General features: G+C 40.3%; 1 protein-coding gene across 6 annotated transcripts in view; it reads right to left on the bottom strand.

Annotated features, from left to right (window-relative positions):
• ZCCHC7 (zinc finger CCHC-type containing 7) overlaps positions 1–19247 on the bottom strand; it is a 159911-nt gene that overhangs the window by 89584 nt on the left and 51080 nt on the right. The gene's annotated exons all lie outside the window — the stretch shown is intronic.

The following is a 19247-nucleotide window of genomic DNA, read 5'->3' as shown; positions in this document are numbered from 1 at the left end:
ACTGGAGATTTTCTAATAAGAAGAGCAGTAATAGTAGACAAAGACTCCTGAAACAGTTTCCCTACCACTACAGTCATCTTCTTTATTTATTTTATTTCCACAGTAGCTGCTTCATAAGTTTTATCATCTTTGGAGTGATTTGGGCTGTTCAATACTTTTATTTTTTTATTTTAACTATTGTTGTAAGTAGCCTTGAATATTTTAACATTTGGGTTATAATTATACACTCAGGTCCAGCCAGCAAATCACATGAACAGAGTGTCCACTCTAGAAAATAATATCCAGTAATATGGAAAATTTGAAACTGACTGCTGCAGTACTCATTAATGCTGTAGTGATTGCTATGTCCTGCATGACTTGTACATTTTCATTTTACTGGTGAAAGACTGGTAAAAACATAGTTTGCTGTTTCTCATTTTTTGCCCCATCTATGGACTGCTCTGGTTTGCCAGAAGCGGCTTAGTCATGCTGGCCACATGACCCGGAAGCTGTCTGTGGACAAACGCCGGCTCCCTCAGCCTATAGAGTGAGATGAGCGCGCAACCCCAGAGTCATCCGCGACTGGACCTAACAGTCAGGGGTACATTTACCTTTACCTATGGACTGCCAATATCTTTATTAGTCCCAAACTTGCTTCTTCCCTCATTTACTATTTAATGGTTAGAAATTATAAGAACATCTATTATTATTATCAGGAAACTTTTGTTAAAAAGAAGTATCTGCTTGATACTTCAAACAGCCACCAATAACGAATAAATACCTTTTGTCCCACAAAGTTTTACAAATAATCACACAGTAGTTTACAGTGGTAATTTTTGCTACATCTATTGCTTTTTAAAGAGAAGAGTTCACCTGCTTTACCCAAGTTCTTAATGTAGAAGTTGTTACCCACAAAGAAATAGATGCCAAATTTTGTGTCGCTCCCAGATTCACTATTTGCTCATTTAAACAAATAACCAATGTAATTGTTGCAGGGGCCTAGCTCTAGTTTTTTTCCCTTGTGAACCAACAATTTCATTGCACAAGAATCTACTAACTACTAGACAATGAGAAAAAATTTTGCCCAATGACTTTTCAATCTGTTTAAAGAATTCTTGAATATCCTGTCCTGTAATACTGAACACTGCATATACTGAGCACAATTTTTTAGTGCATCTAATTACCACACCAATCTCAAAATTTGATCCATTGTGCCCTGGACAGATGTATGTGACAACAGTCTTCAGACACAGCTCCAAAGCCCTATTAGTGAGCAACATCCAGTATCTGACTGGCTCATTAAACTACATTTTCAATGGCCAACTGATGTCGGGAAAGGGAGAAATAAGAAATGCCTAATTCTCTGCATGCAATCCATCTCTGATTATCTGGTTCCTGACAGCACAATTCCCTGGTTCCTGATAGCGAATTAATTCCTTAGTTTCTCTCTACTTGCAGTTGAGTTGGTATCAATCACACTATCTTTCCTTTCAGTTCCCATAAAGCCTTTTGGTTCAAGCCTAAACTTACAGATGTTTCATCAATTGGATCAGATTTTTTTACAAAGCATATCTATGTATATCATGTCTACCAAAGGGCAATTAATACCATATTGCTGCAGTGAGCTATAAGCAATTTTTTTTACAGTATGTGAATGTTGTATTTTTAGGATACAATTTTATGACATTAATACAGCAAAGTAGAGGTGACCCCTTGTGTCAATACATATACATTATACTTGCCTTATTTTTAAATAAGATTTTATTAAAAGAGAAGGAAGGAAGGAAGGAAGGAAGGAAGGAAGGAAGGAAGGAAGGAAGGAAGGAAGGAAGGAAGGAAAAAGAAAGAGAAAGAACACAGAGCCCTCCCTCAAAAGTAGCTCTCAACCCTTGCCATCTACAGAAGGTGGTGGACCCTCCCAGCTCTCACCTGGAAGATTGCCTTTCTACTCCCAGTCTCTAACCCTGGGAGATCTTCACTTCCCTGCCTCTCACCCGGGTCCTTCCACCAACCATCTACCACCTCCATGTATGTGACCTTTGGATCCCAATAATGGCCCAGAGCAGAGGAAACCAAAGTAAAAAATGGAAAAAAGAAGGAGCCTCCATCTGGACCATAGAAGTAGCCCGTTCAACATTTACAAGGAACATTCAGTGTGTTCTGCAGTGGGTGCAGCTGCAGCCAAACTCGGGATAAGATCACATATATAAGCAACCCTGAAGCAGCATGGTGCAGGTGGTCATTGCGCTCTGCTGGCAGCTGCCAGGAGAGAGTGGAGTCCCTAAGATGGTTGAATGGCACCTTGTACACCTTCTTCTGGCAACTGCTGCAGCCAAGTTGGTGCCAAACATATTGCTCTGCTTTCCTTTGAACCACATCAGCAAGACTGGGGTTGTCGTTTGGGCAGTCAGGACCTCCATACACACCACCCAGGCTTGTGTCCCTGGGAGGTCACTTCAGTGCTGCTAATGCAGCGATCTGACTTTATCCCCAAAGGCATTGTCTCTCAAATGCCAACAATACTTGCCTTATTAACAGAACCAATCCAATGCCACAGTGAAATCTGTTCCTTCTAAAGCAGTCAACAAAGTTGCTTAATAATGATCTGTATGTATTACCCACTGAAGCAGCTAGGTGGATGTCAGTTACTGTAATTAATCCAACTTTTCCAGGCAGTGATGAGTGTGAATACCTCATGTTGTGTTAGGTTCATGTTGCATCTTTTCGGCTTGCGAACGCGGCAAACCCAGAAGTGTATACTTCCAGGTTTCGCCACATGTGCACGCGCAGAAGCACCACTCTAGTTGTGGACTTTTCGGGGTGCGAACGGAATGGATCGTGTCCGCCACTAGAGGTACCACTGTACCTCAATAAGAGTTATATGTAAGTTACATATGTAACTTTTTTTAAAAAAATAGTTTTTATTATTTAAAATCAACAAAGCAACAAATACACACTTACATATAAAAGGGAATAATAAGGTGGGGAGAATAATGAGGGGAAACATATGTAACTTTTTATGGAACCAACATGGCAATGATTCTATATAGTTAAGTAATTAGTCCAATAAAACTTAACAGAATGCAAACAGTACAATGGAACAAAGTTGATATCTCTTTCTCAGCAAACATTTCACTTTCCACACACACAAAGGCTCTTTCCATCATCTAGTGGAGGAATCCCACTGTTGAAAGAATTAAAGAGGAGGAGACTATTGCCAGTTCCACCTCTCACATCATTACAGTGGGTTCCCCAACCCATCAGTACAGATTCTGGGACGGCACACAGAGAGCTGCAGGCGGAAAGGGGAACTAACATATCTCACCTCCCACTAGTGAAAGCACAATCTGAATCCAAGGCCCCACCTGTACTCTACATTTAAAGCACATTTCATACCAGTCATGACTTCCCCCAAAGAATCCTGAGGATTGTAGCTTGTTAAGGGTGCTGAGAGTTGTTAGGAGTCCCCTATTCTCCTCAGAGAGCTACAATTTCCCAGGGAACTCTGAGAATTGTTGTTCCCAGATTCTTGATGAAACCATGACTGTTTAAAGTGGTATCAGGCTGTTTTAAATACATAGTGCAGATGGGGTCCAAGTCGCTATCTTTCAACATTTTGTCATATAGTGTCTTTATCATCTTTTTTCTGAATTTATTCCAAATTGCTTACATTTTCCTTTAAGTGTGTTAATCTAAACCAGAGATGTGGCACAGGATGGAAGGGTGCTATTTTTTGCTATTTGGATACCATACTTCTATCAAACATTTTAAAAGGAAGCATCAAGTAATATAATAGTTTTGTTTGTAAAGTACTATCTACCTTTTAAAAAACAGTAGTGGCAGTTCACACACTACTGAAAAAATGTTCAGTTTATTATTAATCATGGCCTTCCCAGCACGGCCATTCAGTTATCCGACATTTCATGATCTGCATTTTATTTTGTAACTCCATTTGATCTTTCTTGGAATTAATTTTGTGGCTTACAGACCAGTTCTTTAAACTACCAAGTTCATTCCAATCCAAAACCCTATCCTCAAAGCATTTACAATCAAATTTTACTAGTTTACTTATGAGAATGTCATGTGGAACTGTGTCAAAAGCACTGCTAAATTTGATTATGCTGAAGATTATATCTACTGCATTCCCTTTATCCACTAAACCACTTACCTTATGAAAGACGGAGATTAGTCTGAACTGGCATGTATTTCTAAAATTTGCACTATGTACTAAGCAATCACCTCTGAATTTTCTTCCAGGCACATCTTACAGAGCAAAAACCAAATTCCTTTGTGGGATTTCAGCAGAGTAAAAGATTTATTGCCCTAAGGGAAAGATTCTTCATAGAGCTGCCCACTGCCTCTACCCCACAAAGCATGGTACAGATAGCATGCCAAAAGTTCATGCTTGGAAAATGGCTACAATTATTGCAATTCCTTTATGCACCTGCATACTAAATGCGCTCGCAGATATCATATTTGAATATGCACATTATCAGCCATCTATGATCTCTAAAAACCATGGGGCGATTTTTTATAATGTTTTGCATTACAATGAGATGGCTTTTACAACGATGCCCCAGAAGCTTATGTGTGGCTTATGAAACATTGCCAAAGATGCATGTGAGATTTGGATCCTGTATGAGCTGTTCTGAACAAGTTGCTTAGTTGATGCTTACTTTATAATTAAACAGTGTTTAATTATAAAGTCACACAATTACAAAAGCTTAGTTTTGTGTACATAGAGGTTGTTGAAAGGGTGTTTCCCTACTTATATATTTCTGTGTGTGTGAAATGGACACTAGAATCTGCAAAGTGATTATAAGGAACCCAAGGATGATCATTATTCTCGGCTAATTATCCTGGGGGTGTGGAGCACAAATCTTTTGTAAGGTATGTGAATTAGATCACAGGACTACTCTACTTCACTCGAGAATCAAAACAAACATGTAGTTAATTGTAAAACTGCAGTAAGATCTCCAATTACCTATTCTGTATGGTTTATTGACAAAAGAGAACATTTGGCCTATAGTGCCTTTTGTCTTTTTGTGTATACTGGAACAGCATTCAACCAGACATTATTCCGCAATCAAACTATTAGTGAATCATTTATGGCAATTGAGGAAGAATAAATTGCCAGCAGGATCAAGGTGGAACACTATAGAAACAATAGATGATGCTCAGGATAAATCATTCAGTCGCTCTAAGACGATTGAATGACTTCTGGATAAAACTGAAATCAATTTTTTTTATCACGAAGGCACGCCAAACCCCTGTACACACTTAAAGGGATTTCTTACTATTGTCCTGGTGAGTGAGAAGATAAAAAAATGAAAATGATGAAACCCGTTGATGGAATGGATTATTTGTCAGTATCCCATAAAAGCGGAAGAACTCTGAAGAGATCCATAAACTTCCCCCAAGGAATTATTTGAAGCAGTTTTTGACAGATCCATTCTAACGAAGCAACAGACCTCCTTCCCATACCATATCACAGTGCTTATCTGACATAACTGACCACACTACAAATTTTTCTTTTATCTTGATGCACCGCCGTACTTTTATGTAATCCTTAGTTGACGAAACCTACTGTGTCGCTATCATGAAAAGCACAATCCAAAGGGGGAAAGGAAATGTGCTTCCCATTTTAATGTTGATTCAATAGCTATTAATTTGTTTTTTATTTTAAAATGTGATAAAAAATTTAACTGCCATCTAAACACTAAATCAGTTTAAACCATCAGTAACCCTTGGAGTAGGCTGTCACCTGAAGAGTAGTTTGACAGCTAGAAGCTATGACATGAATTTATAATCTCTGAAGCCTCTGTCCTTTTGGTGGCCATGGAGAGTTAATGCTAGACTTTAAGGAGAACTACAAGACAAGAATTAAAATTGTTTAATCCAAATGAAGATGTGTGCTTTTATATTTCAAGCAGTCTGTTTCAATTACAAAAACAAACAAACAAGCAAACTTGTCATGTACTGGAACCCTCTCCTCCCCCTTTTCCTATATAGGCCTTTATGTATTTTGCTGTTTTCTACTCATCTATCATTTCTATTGTGCCCTTTCCACTTCATTATCTTCTCCAGAGTGCTCAATAATCTGTTGGAACTATAATACAGTATAGATGAAGATGAAACAAAAATTGTTTCCACCCAAACCACATATATTGTAACTTTACTGCATTCTAGAAAGTGTACACATTTACAAAAAAATCAAAATACATGCAATAGCTCACTGTACACATTTCTGTTTCCACCTGCTTCATATTTTCTCTTATAACATTACACTCTGCATAATTTCAGTTGATGCACTGTTAGTAATGCTAATTCTCAATTGTCAATGGTTCTTGATTTTTTTCAAAGCTGAGTGCAACATTTAGAGAACAAACTAGGTTCCCCCCCCCTCTCTCGTTTGGTGGGTACAAGTATGAGGACCACAGGAACAGTTAAATTCAGGGCATGGTTGGTCTACCACACAGTCGGGGGAATTCTTTAAATAGAGCCTGTCACTCTCTTTGCCCATCAATGGGATTTCCTTCTCAAACTGCTGATTCGTTCAGGTACACAACAGAGGAAATTTCAGTTAACCTTTGTTTCACCCCAGGGAAAAATCTGTCTGAGAAGTATAAAATGAATAGATTAAAAAAAAATTAAGTAGCCAAGCTTCAATGTTATTTTTTTTCCAGAGTTCACAGCAAACTCAACCCTCCTCCAAACATTTCAGCCCCACTGGAGAATAAATGATATAATACGCAATTCAGTATTCCAGTTGTATACCTTTTGTTTGAAACTGAAAAGCCCAACCAAAACAAAACTATCCCCCTTTTTTGAACAAGAACTTTTCCTCCAAACCCTTCACCTTGTCATTATTCTTTGTGATCAAGATGGGAGAATAGCGTTTTTGAACATAAAATCCACTGGCTGTTGAGAGAGAGAGAGAGAGAGAGAGAGAGAGAGAGAGAGAGAGAGAGAGAGACCACCTGGTGGGTGCAGGAGCCCCATTACTGATCATGGGGACTTAGGTTCTGTGAACTCAAAAGTGCAGGAGTGGCAGCAATTTTGCAGAATGTACCAGCAAGCTGCTAGAGCAGAATACTGGCCAAAACCTGTCAAGGCCACTACTGGATATTTGTGGGGCTGGTGAAATTGCTTGAGGGCAGACTTAGGATTGGGGTGGAAGAAGACCAGGGAGCTGTCTTCACCTAATTTCTCTTTAAAATTTCTCCTCTTCCCAACAAAAAAATAGGTGGAGACAGATGGAGGGCAAACCTCCACTTAATTCTCCACCCACAATTCTAATCCAAAATCTGCCCTCATGCAATTCCACAAGTCACATTAATTTTTACTATCACCAAGCTGACTATAGCACATCTATTTTTATTATTTAATAATGGAAGTAGCTTTCAACTTGAACTATATAAGATTGGCTTCACATTGCCTAGGCACACAGTTTAATGTCCATCTCAGATGGGTGGTCCGGGTTACAACAGTAGCTAAGAATACCATCCAGGTGTTCTAAATACACTATCTAGGGTTCCCAAACTGAGGGCCGGGGGCCGGATGCGGCCCAATCACCTTCTAAATCTGGCCCGCGGACGGTCCAGGAATCAGCATGTTTTTACATGAGTAGAATGTGTCCTTTCATTTAAAATGCATCTCTGGGTTATTTGTAGGGCATAGGAATTCGTTCATATTTTTTTTTCAAAATATAGTCTGGCCCCCCACAAGGTCTGAGGGACAGTGGACTAGCCCCCTTCTGAAAAAGTTTGCTGATCCCTGATCTAGAGCATCTGGTTATATCATGTGCTGGGAATTCACTAGGGATTCTGTTAATTTATTGAATAAACTGCTGCCTAACAGATTCCTAGGTTAAACCAAGAATCTGGTCTTGATGACTCCCAATCACTAGGAAACTTCAGTAAGGCCACCTGGTCAGAAGACAGCTAAAACAATAATATGCCTATGCCAGAATAATTATGGGTAGCATTCAATTTACAGTAGTGCTAAAGAGATTGTTCCAACAGTAAAAGCATTTCTACTTGCCCAACAAAACTATCTCCCTTTGCCTCCCCCCCACCACTTTTCAGGGGGGGGTCTTCTGAACCTCCATAGTGGATGTGGGGGTAGTGCAGGGGGCCCATGGGGTGGGGGAGGAGAGAAGGGAAGCCCTGCTACACAAACAGAAGTCATTGTACTAGTTTCCACTAACAGATTTGGGTAGTTGAATATGGCCTTTGTAATGACCAAACCATTACCCAATAGGGGTGCAGTTTCTTAAAGCTCAAGGTTTATGGGCTGATAAAGATGGTTTGTCATTTGAGATTCACGGAACCAATCACTTTTCAGAACTCTTGAAAATTTATCCATTGGAGGTACCAACTAAGGAGCTTGTAGTATGGGTCAATCTCTTGATCTGATAGGTCCTGAGGATCCTCTTTCACCATTTCATTAATGGTGCAACCATAGTTTAGAGAGATACTGATCCTGGGAGAGGGAGGGTAGATTACCATTACTGTAACAAAAGGGGCGCACACACACACTTGAGCTAATGAATCCAACTGACTGCACCACCTGTTTCCTTATACAGTGGTACCTCTGGTTACGAACTTGATTCGTTCCGGAAGTCTGTTCTTAAGCTGAAACCATTCTTATCCTGAGGCGTACTTTTGCTAATGGAGCCTCTGGCGCACGATTTCCGTTCGTATCCTGGGGCAAAGTTCGCAACCAGGAGCAACTACTTCCAGGTTAGCAGAACTTGTAACCTGAAGCATTGGTAACCAGAAGCATTCATAACCAGAAGTACCACTGTAGGGATGAGGAAATTAGAACACAGTAGATGTTCATGCAACGATACTCACTTCTGAGCACAATTAAAGGTGCTAGTCTTGATCTAACACCCTTATACAGTCGTCGTGCTGCGTGAGATTCATATTATTACATTCATATTCCCACTGTTCCTCCAAAACTACTCAGGGCCAAAATAAGCACTATCCCTAAGCTTTCAAAAATACACATGAAATATATAGTCATATGTATTATAGTCCCTAGCAGCCCATCTCACTAGCTTACAGTGCTAAACCTTGAACATCTTAGAAAGAGTCACTCCTCATATTAAAATCAGCTGGATAAGCCCTGTTGTTCTCATTTCAAAAACTCAGGCTACAGTTTATGAACAGCTCAGCAGCATGTAAAGTGAATCACTAGCTCTTTGGATTTTCAAAAGGCTCGAATTTTTCTTTAAATTACTCACTAATTCTCCCTATGCAGGCTGTTGCAACTTGGAAAAGGGCACTTATTTGTGTAGCTCAGCCATTTCTTTGCCTCTTTTGCCCTATATGGTTGGTATTGAAAAATAGAGGCCTTCTAAGAAAAGGAACCAGGTTATTTCTTCCATCCCTCCTCGGATTTACTTTCTACAGACAAAAAACCTTGTTTCTGGCTTGCCTGCAAAGAGATTACAAACAATTTTTTATCTAATAGTTAGATTCTAGCCACAGAATGCAAAAGGAAAGGCGGCGCAGGTTATGTCTCTCAAGCAGGGGTTCTCAACTTGTAAAGAGCCTTGCACAACTGCTTTTGAAAGCAAATCTGAAATGAATATTTGAGCTTGTGTTATCTTGCGCCATGTTTTAAAGTAACTTGTTCACTACTTTTCAGGACATACTACATAAGCTGAATGAATACATTTTTGAAACCCAGGGCACCACACTATGCTTAACATTTCACTTCCGTCTCCAGGAAAATTATGACAATTTTTAAGTGCACCACACAACTCAAATAGTTTCTCAACTGCATAGCTATCTTAGAGGTCTTTCACAATTTATGACAACTGCAAGTAATCTGCTACTTTTCAAATCCTTATTCAAAAATGTGCATGGAAAGTGCATTTCCCCCTTTATTTTAAATTCAAATTGTAAAATTGTTGCATTCCTTAAAGTAAAACTATCAAACTACAGCTATGAAATCTGTAGATGGCTGCCGCTCTCTTCCATACAAAAAGAGCAAGACAATAGCTGCTTCTTTTCAATATGTCCAAGAGTAAAAAGCGAGGGTGGGGGAAGGAATGGTAAATCATGACCACCACCTTTGCATTTTGCAAGATGCAAAAAGGGGCAGTTCAGCAAGTTTAGCCAACCAGCTGAGACTTCCCCATAGAAGGGAATGCTTGGGAGCTTCATGGATCCTTTGGGCTCTGTGACTCATTTTAGTTTGCATTAGGAGCTAAAACTGCCCCTGGCCAGCTGGAAGAATTGGAAGCTTGCACAGCTTGGCAAGAAGCCATCTTTGCTTGCTCCCCTACTCCCCTGGGCTGCACTAAGCACAACTTGGTTACATTGGAGCACTAAAACTGCTATTCCAGGGTGCATCTTATCTAGTCATATCATTCCCCACGCATATGGTGAACTGATTGACACCATTAATTAATGACCTTAGCATATATTTGCTTACAGTTAAGAGTGCGAGATCTGGGACTAGAAAGAGAATAGTAAAAAGAATAGTACTGAACCAAAGCACTGTCTTTCAATTTATCATATGTATATTTTAATCTTCTCTGTTTTCATTAAATAGACTTCGGATGCTTTTGGATAGTGATACACAATTTTCCCCATTTTTTTTTTTAAAAAACCCAGCTTCTGCACCAATGCATTAAAATTAAATCCTCATAAATGTATTTCCCCAATATATTACTGCAACTTGCATTGGGCTGAAAACTTGATATGCTATTAAAAATATGTAGTTTTTTGGAAAGTAACTTTGCTCAAATTAGACAGTAAAATAATTTTTCATTTGTCCGACTCCTTGATGTAAAATAAATCAAAAGCTTATGTAAGATAATACCCCTTACATATGAACATCCAGATGCCAAGAGACCCAAAGCAATTCTCAGTTTAACGTTTTCAAAGGCACAGACTAGTGATCACACGATACTGGTGATACTCTCTAGTTACCCTTGGCAACCCTTCTCAACTGTAACGATGCTCTGCCCCTACAATAGCTCACTGGGCAGCTTTCTCTTCACTTAGCTGAATGCTTTGGGACCATCTGCGTCGGTAAGCATAAAAGGCCAGCCTGCCTGTGGGCCCGTCACTCTGAACACCACCTCTCTGACCCTGATTAAATACAACTTTCAATCCTTTTTGTCCTCCCTGTTGACTTCTCCTATTAAGGGAGCCCTTTGACAAAGAAAGCGGAAGAGTGGACTAACTGCCCCCAAGAAAGGTGATGTCTGATACTGCTCAACACAAGGATTAGCAAGCCAATACATAACAAAAGCAAGTTTGGGGGGAGGGGGAGGAAAGGAAAAATGGTTTTAGCCAGGTCTTTTTACTAATTCAGTACGTACACAATTCAACAAATAGCTATACAAGAGGGATGCTTTTTTTTGGGGGGGATGGGGAGAACTATTACAGAATAACAATAATTTGGGGACATGCCTTTAACCAAGCAATGTAAGGCCATGACACTGGTAAGAACAAAGCAGCATTTTTCTTAAAATAAAAAAGCAACTTTTTGCAGGAATAAATTTGGTTAAAGAAAACACAGTGCAAACTCATAGTAATCCTAAACTCTTTAGATGGACCAAAAGCTTCAGTGAAATTAATGGAACTTACTTCCAAATAACTAGATTGGATTTAGTTTCAAATAGCTAGATAGGGTTGGGATGCAAGAAATACCTGTAAAACTATGGTCAGAATCCAGATTACTACTTCAGCTCAGAGAGGCAGCTTGGGTTATAATGGAGTTGACTTTTTTTCCTCCTTGACCAGCTGACTCCTATGCCACATCATGAAATTCTGATTTTGAAATTCTACTCAGTTATAACTCTGCTGTGTCTGCCCTGTGGCACTGAGTGAGTGTGTGGGATCTTCTTTCCCCAAAACTGCTCCAGAGAGAACCCCTGGATTTAGGAGGTGTGCAGGGGGAGAACATTCTGTTCCACAAGCAGAAATCCTTGCACTGGCAGAATGACTGCCTTAGCTCTACATTGGATTCCACCCAGTCTCCTTAGGCTCACAAAATTAGTTTCACAGCTTTTTGGATAATATATTGTATTATTAAAATTAATTTATAAAATAGAAAGGCTCAAAGTGATAAAAGTTAACAGAATTAATTTAAGCTATTTAATTAGTAAATAAATAAATGTTAAATTCTATTTAAGTTACTATCAAGTTTACTATCAAGTTAAGTTACTACTCTTAAAGTTGGAAAGCTTTGCAGAGCTCAGATGATCCTCCAAAGGTGAAATGCTTAGCTAATTAGGCAGCTATCCTTTCACATGCTTGTTATTTCACACAGATTCACATACAGTATTTAGATGCAGGACTGTAAAAACCTGTGTACCTAATTAAGTTTGTGTGGACATTATAAAATTTAAAGTGTGCAATACAAGGCAAGATCTTGGTAGAGAAATTTTATAGCATGAAGTGCACTATAATATTATTTTTATAGTGTCTACCCACTACCAGCCTTGCAGATGGAGCACAAAATTCAAGCTCTGTGTTTAGGAGCACACATTCTGAGACTACATGTTCTCATCTAGAGGCTTCATTTAGCATAGAGCAGACCACCGACCACCCAGCCCATCTCCAACATGCAAGATAATGAGGAGGGCAGAACTTGGGAAACATCCGGGAGAGGAGGAGCCTTAGAAGGGGTGGACATCATGGAGCTTCAGTCCTGGCAACTGCTCTACAGGGGCAAGACTTGCTGGGAAGTATTGCTGAGTTGTACGCCATTTCCTAGAATAAAGAGTTAACTTCACCCACAACTGACTCTGCTTTTTTGTGCTGACCTGCATCTGACTCCAGCCCTGAGAAAAGGCAACAGAAGCTATTCCAAATCTGGATCTTCCACAGTGCTAACCTGTAATGTTTGGTATGAGCTCATCGCTCATAGTAAATCATAAGTTCTCTCACTCTTAAGTAAAACATCATGTCCAGTATTTTCCAAACGGTAACTGCCATATTGTGGTTCTGATCATATAAAAATGTATGTAAATATAACAACTAATGCATTAAAAACAGATGATTCATGAACTAAAAAACTAATAAATTACAACCCTAAATTCATTATAACAGTGAAGATCTCCAATTCTCCTTCCCTTCATGGCACTGGACTGGTGTTTGCAAAGGCATTCCTGCACTGATTTAGAAAAGAGATAGAGATCACGTGATCTCTTGGCTTACAGAATTATCCATATCATTCTAAACTGAGTATTTACGATGTTCACATATGAACGTCACCAAGTGGGACACTTACTGAAGTAAACACCACTTTGGAAAAGATTTAAAATGCCTCTGCGAATACACTCACAGATATACAGGCACAACCTTTTGAACTGAGGGTCAGAATTATGACAGTACGTTGAAATACAGACGTGTTCCTTCCTTAGCTAGGGTGGGCCTAGACAACTATAGACTCTTTTCCTATAAAAATAAAAACATTTCCAGTATTTGTATATTTCAACACACCTTTACACAGGCTATATTTAGATGTCACAATAATAAACCACGGTTTACTGTGACAGGAATGAGCCTGTGTGAATCTCAGGCTTGTCAGCTCCCTCTGCTGATGAGAAGCTTTTGCATTTCATTTTTGATTAGCATTCGAAACCACACTTTAGCATTCTGTCAAAACTCAAAAACGTGATTCATCTTAACTATGGTTTGGCTAAAGCAAGACAGCTTGATATTCCATTACTTGAAACTGGCCCATTTCAAACAAACAAATACAGTTTGATGGGTTTTGGTGACAGAGCTGCAGTTAATAATATATATATATATACAATAAAATAAAAACAGAACAGAAGCAAAAGCTTCTGAACTCACCATGGCTGTGAGGATGGAAGAAAGGGAAGAAGGAACAGTGGTACAGTTAGGCGACTTTTATTTTAAGAGGAAACTCTTGAGCATGTGCAGTTTCTCATTTTAAACTCACTTCAGCAATAGCACCATTTAGATGTCAGGAATAAAAAACATGTTAGCTTCTGCTGCCTCGATGCTAAGCACATTTACTTGAGAATAAACAATGGTTTGTTGAAGAAAGACATGCTTCAAAAAGAAAATAAAACTAGCATCTGTAACATGTACTTAATCGGCCAGCTGCCTCCTGACTACAGAATGGTTTAAAAAAACAAGTAAGTAATCTGCTGTGCCCAACAGAGGGTCCTGGATCCCTAGGCATATCCAGCCCAGCCCAGGTGGTTACACAAGACCTACTATCCCCCATCACCTGTCATGATATGGGAGGTAACTTGGGAGCCACCCAGGCTGTGGGGTTCTAGGCTTCAGCCCCAAGGTCTAGTTCTTGTTGCACCCCTGGGGAGATGGGTGAATGTGACATTTCCACAGGCTTGTTCCTGTCATAAGCTGTGGTTTAGTGTGACATCCAAACACAGTCACTATCTCCCTTCAGCAATTACCGGTATATTTTTGCCCCCGTTTCACCTGTTGTCACAAGCAGCAAAACAATGAAAGCACGTTATAGGTAGGTGTGTGTGTGTGTGTGTGTGTGTGTGTGTAAAATTGTCAAAGACTGTGAAGACATAGTACCAATGTCTTGTGACTTCCAGTAGCTACCAATTTAGGCTACAATTACAGTCTTTCTTTGACAGTTCTATTAATATAACCACTTCTATGCACCATCAGTTTCTTTTTTCATTTTCTATAGAAATACGATGTTTTAGTGGCATCACCAACTTTTACTTTGACATGCTCTTCCTTCCTTTCATATGCTGAAGGCAAGAAATAAATGGAAAACTGCTTCCAATAGTTTTACTTTCTATGTTATCTGAAGAAAAACAGATTCACACATCCCAAATGGACTGTATTAGGAGATACTGCTGCCAAGAATTAAGGACTGTTCAAAAGTAAAAAGTGATTATTATGGATGAAATTAGAAGCTGTAGTGGCAGCCTTAACTTCCTGAATCAGCAAAAAGAACAAGAGAAAAAAAGGTTATTCAGAACAGGAAACGGAATATATTCTTTTAATTTGCTTTGACATACCTCCCCCATCCCCCAAAGCATACTTTAAGCTTAGGAGTGATTCTTTTAGACCCATTATTTCTAGTTCCAAATGCTTCTTTTGCTACCAGGGGCGTAGCCAGGATGAAAATCAGGGGGGGGCAAGGGGCGGGGAGCAAGGGGCGGGGCCAAGGGGCGGGGGCGGGGCCACATCAGAGCAGCCCGAAATCGGGCTGCTCCGACTCCCTCCTCCCCCTCCGCGATCGGAAGGGACGAGGGGGAGCCAGGATCAGCCCGAAATCGGGCTGCTCCGACTCCCTCCTCCCCCTCTGCAATCGCTGGGGCAGGTGGAGGGAAAGCCCCAGAGCCGCGCAAAGCGGTTGCCTGGCTTTCCCTCCGCCCGCCCCACAGCCAGCCGGCTAGAAGGGACGTCTCCCTGCTCCCTTGCTGGCTGTGGGGCGGAGGGAGGGAAAGCCAGCCAAACGCTTTGCGCGGCTCTGGTGCTTTCCCGCCGCCCGCCCCACAGCCAGCCAGGGAGAAGGGAGACGGCACCGGGCGGGCAGTGGGGCAGGCTGGCCAGTGGCCCTGCTTCTAGGGGGGGGCAATTGACCCCTCCTGCCCCCCCCTGCCTACGCCCATGTTTGCTACACAGTGGTAAATTACTGTATTTCAGTTACTTTCAACTACTAGAATTAAGAAGGTAAACTCCAGATGTTATCACTGTAGCAAAAAACCTGCCTAAATTTTAAATGCACGAAAAAAGTCTTAAATGGCAACAAGCAATTTTCTAGGTTGCAATAACCAAAACCAGTACACAAATTCTGGAACAAGAAACATAAATTAACATAATTAAGCCCAATCGACCCGCTACAATTTTTTATTCAAGGGTCATCGGAATTAGTTAAGTATTTGATTCTCAGGTGTGCCAACGTATTTAAAAGATGTAGTTTATATTTTGAGACCCTCAGCATGGAAACAAACTAACAGCGTCTACAACCACAGTTACTATCTGACTTCTAGTCACCCTGATTTTCCAGCAAGTGCACCCTAGAAGGACTGCACATGATACAAGCCTAGTATCAGCTGCCAGGGGCCTTGCAAGAAGGGGCAGACCATTCATCCCTCTTATGCAGGCATCCCCAAACTTCGGCCCTCCAGATGTTTTGGATTACAATTCCCATCTTCCCCGACCACTGGTCCTGTTAGCTAGGGATCATGGGAGTTGTAGGCCAAAACACCTGGAGGGCCACAGTTTGGGGGTGCCTGCTCTTATGAAACAGTGCATCTCATTCGCTTGACCAAGGAAGACAAGCTTAACAGCTGACACATACTAGTTTCAAAGTTACTGGATTTGATCTTGCATTTATTGTTTGGTTACCTCTGCTGTAACAAATAATAATTTTTGACTTTTGAAAGGGAATAGGAAATGCAGGGAGCTCAGCACCCGAATGATTTGGTGTTCCTAAATCTAAACCACATGTATGGATAGTGAACAATTTGTATCCAGCTATTGCATACCATGTTTCTCTGAAAATAAGACACCGTCTTATATTTATTTTTCCTCAAAAAAACCCTCCCAAACCCACTATGGCTTATTTTCAGGGGATGCCTTGTTTTTTTTTCCCTCCTACTCCTGCGGCGGCGGCCGGCATTGCTGCTGCGCCTATCACTATGTCTTATTTTCGGGGTATGGCTTATATTCCTTGAATGCTTAAAAATCCTGCTATGGCTTATTTTATGACAAAGAACACAAGGCACTTTGTTACAAGCGGTAGACTCATAATCTGGGGAACCGGATTTGCGTCTCTGCTCCTCCACATGCAGCCGCTGGGTGACCTTGGGCTAGTCTCACTTCTCTGAAGTCTCTCAGCCCCACTCACCTCACAGGGTGTCTGTTGTGGGGGAGGAGGGGAAAGGAGATTGTTAGCCGCTTTGAGACTCCTTCGGGTAGTGATAAAGTGGGATATCAAATCCAAACTCTTCTTCTTCTATTACTACTTTACATCTGGCTTTTAATGCAAGTGACATGATATAAAAGGAACAGGAAGATAAGCATATCCAAGTACCAGCTCATATTAATTCTACAATATATAAAACTGCTAACATGGAATGATCACAGCAGGAGAAAGTTCTGGGAAAGAAGGAGTCAAATGTTGCAAAAGAGGAGACTGGAGGGGGGGAGATATGATAGCCATCTTCAAATATCTCAAGCGCTGTCACATGGAAAATGGAGCAGGCTTGTTTTCTCCTGCTTTGGAGGGTAGGACCCAAACCAATGGATTCAAGTTACAAGAAAAGAGATTCTGACTCAACTTCAGGAAGAACTCCCTGACAGAAAGAGCTGTTAGACAGTGGAACCCTTGGAAGGTGGTTAACCTTCCTTGGAGGTTTTTAAGCAGAGATTGGGTGGCCACCTATCATGGATGCTTTAGTTGGGATTTCTGCATTGCAGGGGGTGGACTAGATGACCCTCAGGGTCCCTTTCAACTCTGCAATTATAGGATTCCATAAACAGCAATTGGTATCAGCAAGGCTGATGAAGGGGGTCTCACTGTGTCTTCCCTAGGGTGTAGCAAGCTAGAATTGGATACATAGATATTTAAAAATCCTTATATATAAAAATCTGACACTCAAATTCTCAAACATCATAAACTATTTATTTAGTAACTTTCTACCTAGTATTAAGTAAAACACAATGACTAGCATCACTCTTGATCTCTCTACAAAAAAGGGAGTGTTCCAACTTCTGTTAGGAAATTGGGTCTTATAAAACCATTCAGTAGAAATATGTCACATTGTTACAAATTTAAGTAATCTAATATGTACATATACACCAAGATTCAAAGAACTATGCCCCCAGTTCCATTGTCTTACACTAGCAGCCTTTCATGCCATATAGAAAACTGCTTTAGATCAAAAGCAGTTTTCTTATATGACATGGGGGGGGGGGTGTGTCAGTTTTTTGGGTCCCACCTGCATTTACATCAAACTGATTTCTATACCCTGTCACACTTAAAGGCATTGCAAAAGGTTAAAACAGGGTTTCCCAAACCTGGGTCTCCAGTTGTTTTTGGAGTACACTTCCCATCATCCCTGACCACTGGTCCTTCTAGCTAGGGATGATGGGAGTTGTAGTCCAAAAACAGCTGGAGACCCAAGTTTGGGAAACCCTGGGTTAAAAGAATACCATACATGTGTAGGTATGGTATTCTACAATTCCTAGAGCCACTGCAAATTCTCCTAACGTGGATTAGGAGACCCTCTGCAACAGCCTCTCCACTCCACTCCCATTAGCCTCTGCTAGATCAAGAGTCCTTCTGCAAACTGAAAGTCACCACTGGATGCAACCCAATGTTTCACCAAGCAGCTTCTAGACGACCTTCGCATCTCCCTCTTTTTAAAGAATGACCATTTATATCACATGCAACTTAGCTTATGCTGTGTTAACACACACTAGCATGACAAAGCTATTCAGTATAACTAGTACACAAATCATTTTGATGTTAAAGAGATATGGAATGTGTCAGAGGCCAAGTTCTCCTTTTTAAAACAATATTAAGTTGTAAAGTGTCAATATCACCCACCAAAATCATGTATGTGGACATAACGTTTGTGTTTTTTGAAGTGTAATTAAGGTACCTGGCACATTTCTCTAAAGTCTCAAGACATTCTAGTTTCATTCAGAAAAAGAGAAAGCAGGATTCAGAATGAAGTTAAGTGCATCTTTTGTTAGTAACCCACATTGCTCCCTGTGGTCTCATAAACAGGCTGCTGCTTTAAGTACTACAGCAGGCCTTCAATTTAAATTTATAGAAAAGCTGAACCAGGGAAGCCTACACTCAAACAATTTTAATAACCTATTAAGTTGCGACTTCAGATTCGTTTTATAATCACGTTCCTCGGGGAGCAGTAGTATCTGGATAAAGATAGAATTTTTTTTCTTTTAAAGATAAATAGCATCATTAATCTGCAACATTTCTTTTCTATTATCTTTCAAAATGAGGAGTTATTTTGTTCTGATCTTGAGGTAATTAGCCTTCATTCAGCAGCCAGAAAATGACTGTGTTCAGAAAATTAAAAATATGTCATTAAGTGGAATTTACCATAATGTCATTTATCTTTATATAGTTCATCAGTGACAGCAATGGGCCTGGGAATCCATCAGCTTTTACCAAGGAAGCATTAAAACAAATTGAAAAACAGAATAATCCCAGGCACTCTTTAACAGAGTCAAAGCCATTTGGGTAATTAAATAGTGGTATTTAAAGTTTTAATTTAGATTTCCTCTTCTGTTCATCAACAG

This window comes from Zootoca vivipara, chromosome 15, assembly GCF_965207765.1.
Source record: "Zootoca vivipara chromosome 15, rZooViv2.hap1.1, whole genome shotgun sequence".
Lineage (NCBI taxonomy): Eukaryota > Metazoa > Chordata > Lepidosauria > Squamata > Lacertidae > Zootoca > Zootoca vivipara.
This window is presented reverse-complemented; position numbering and strand designations above follow the sequence as displayed.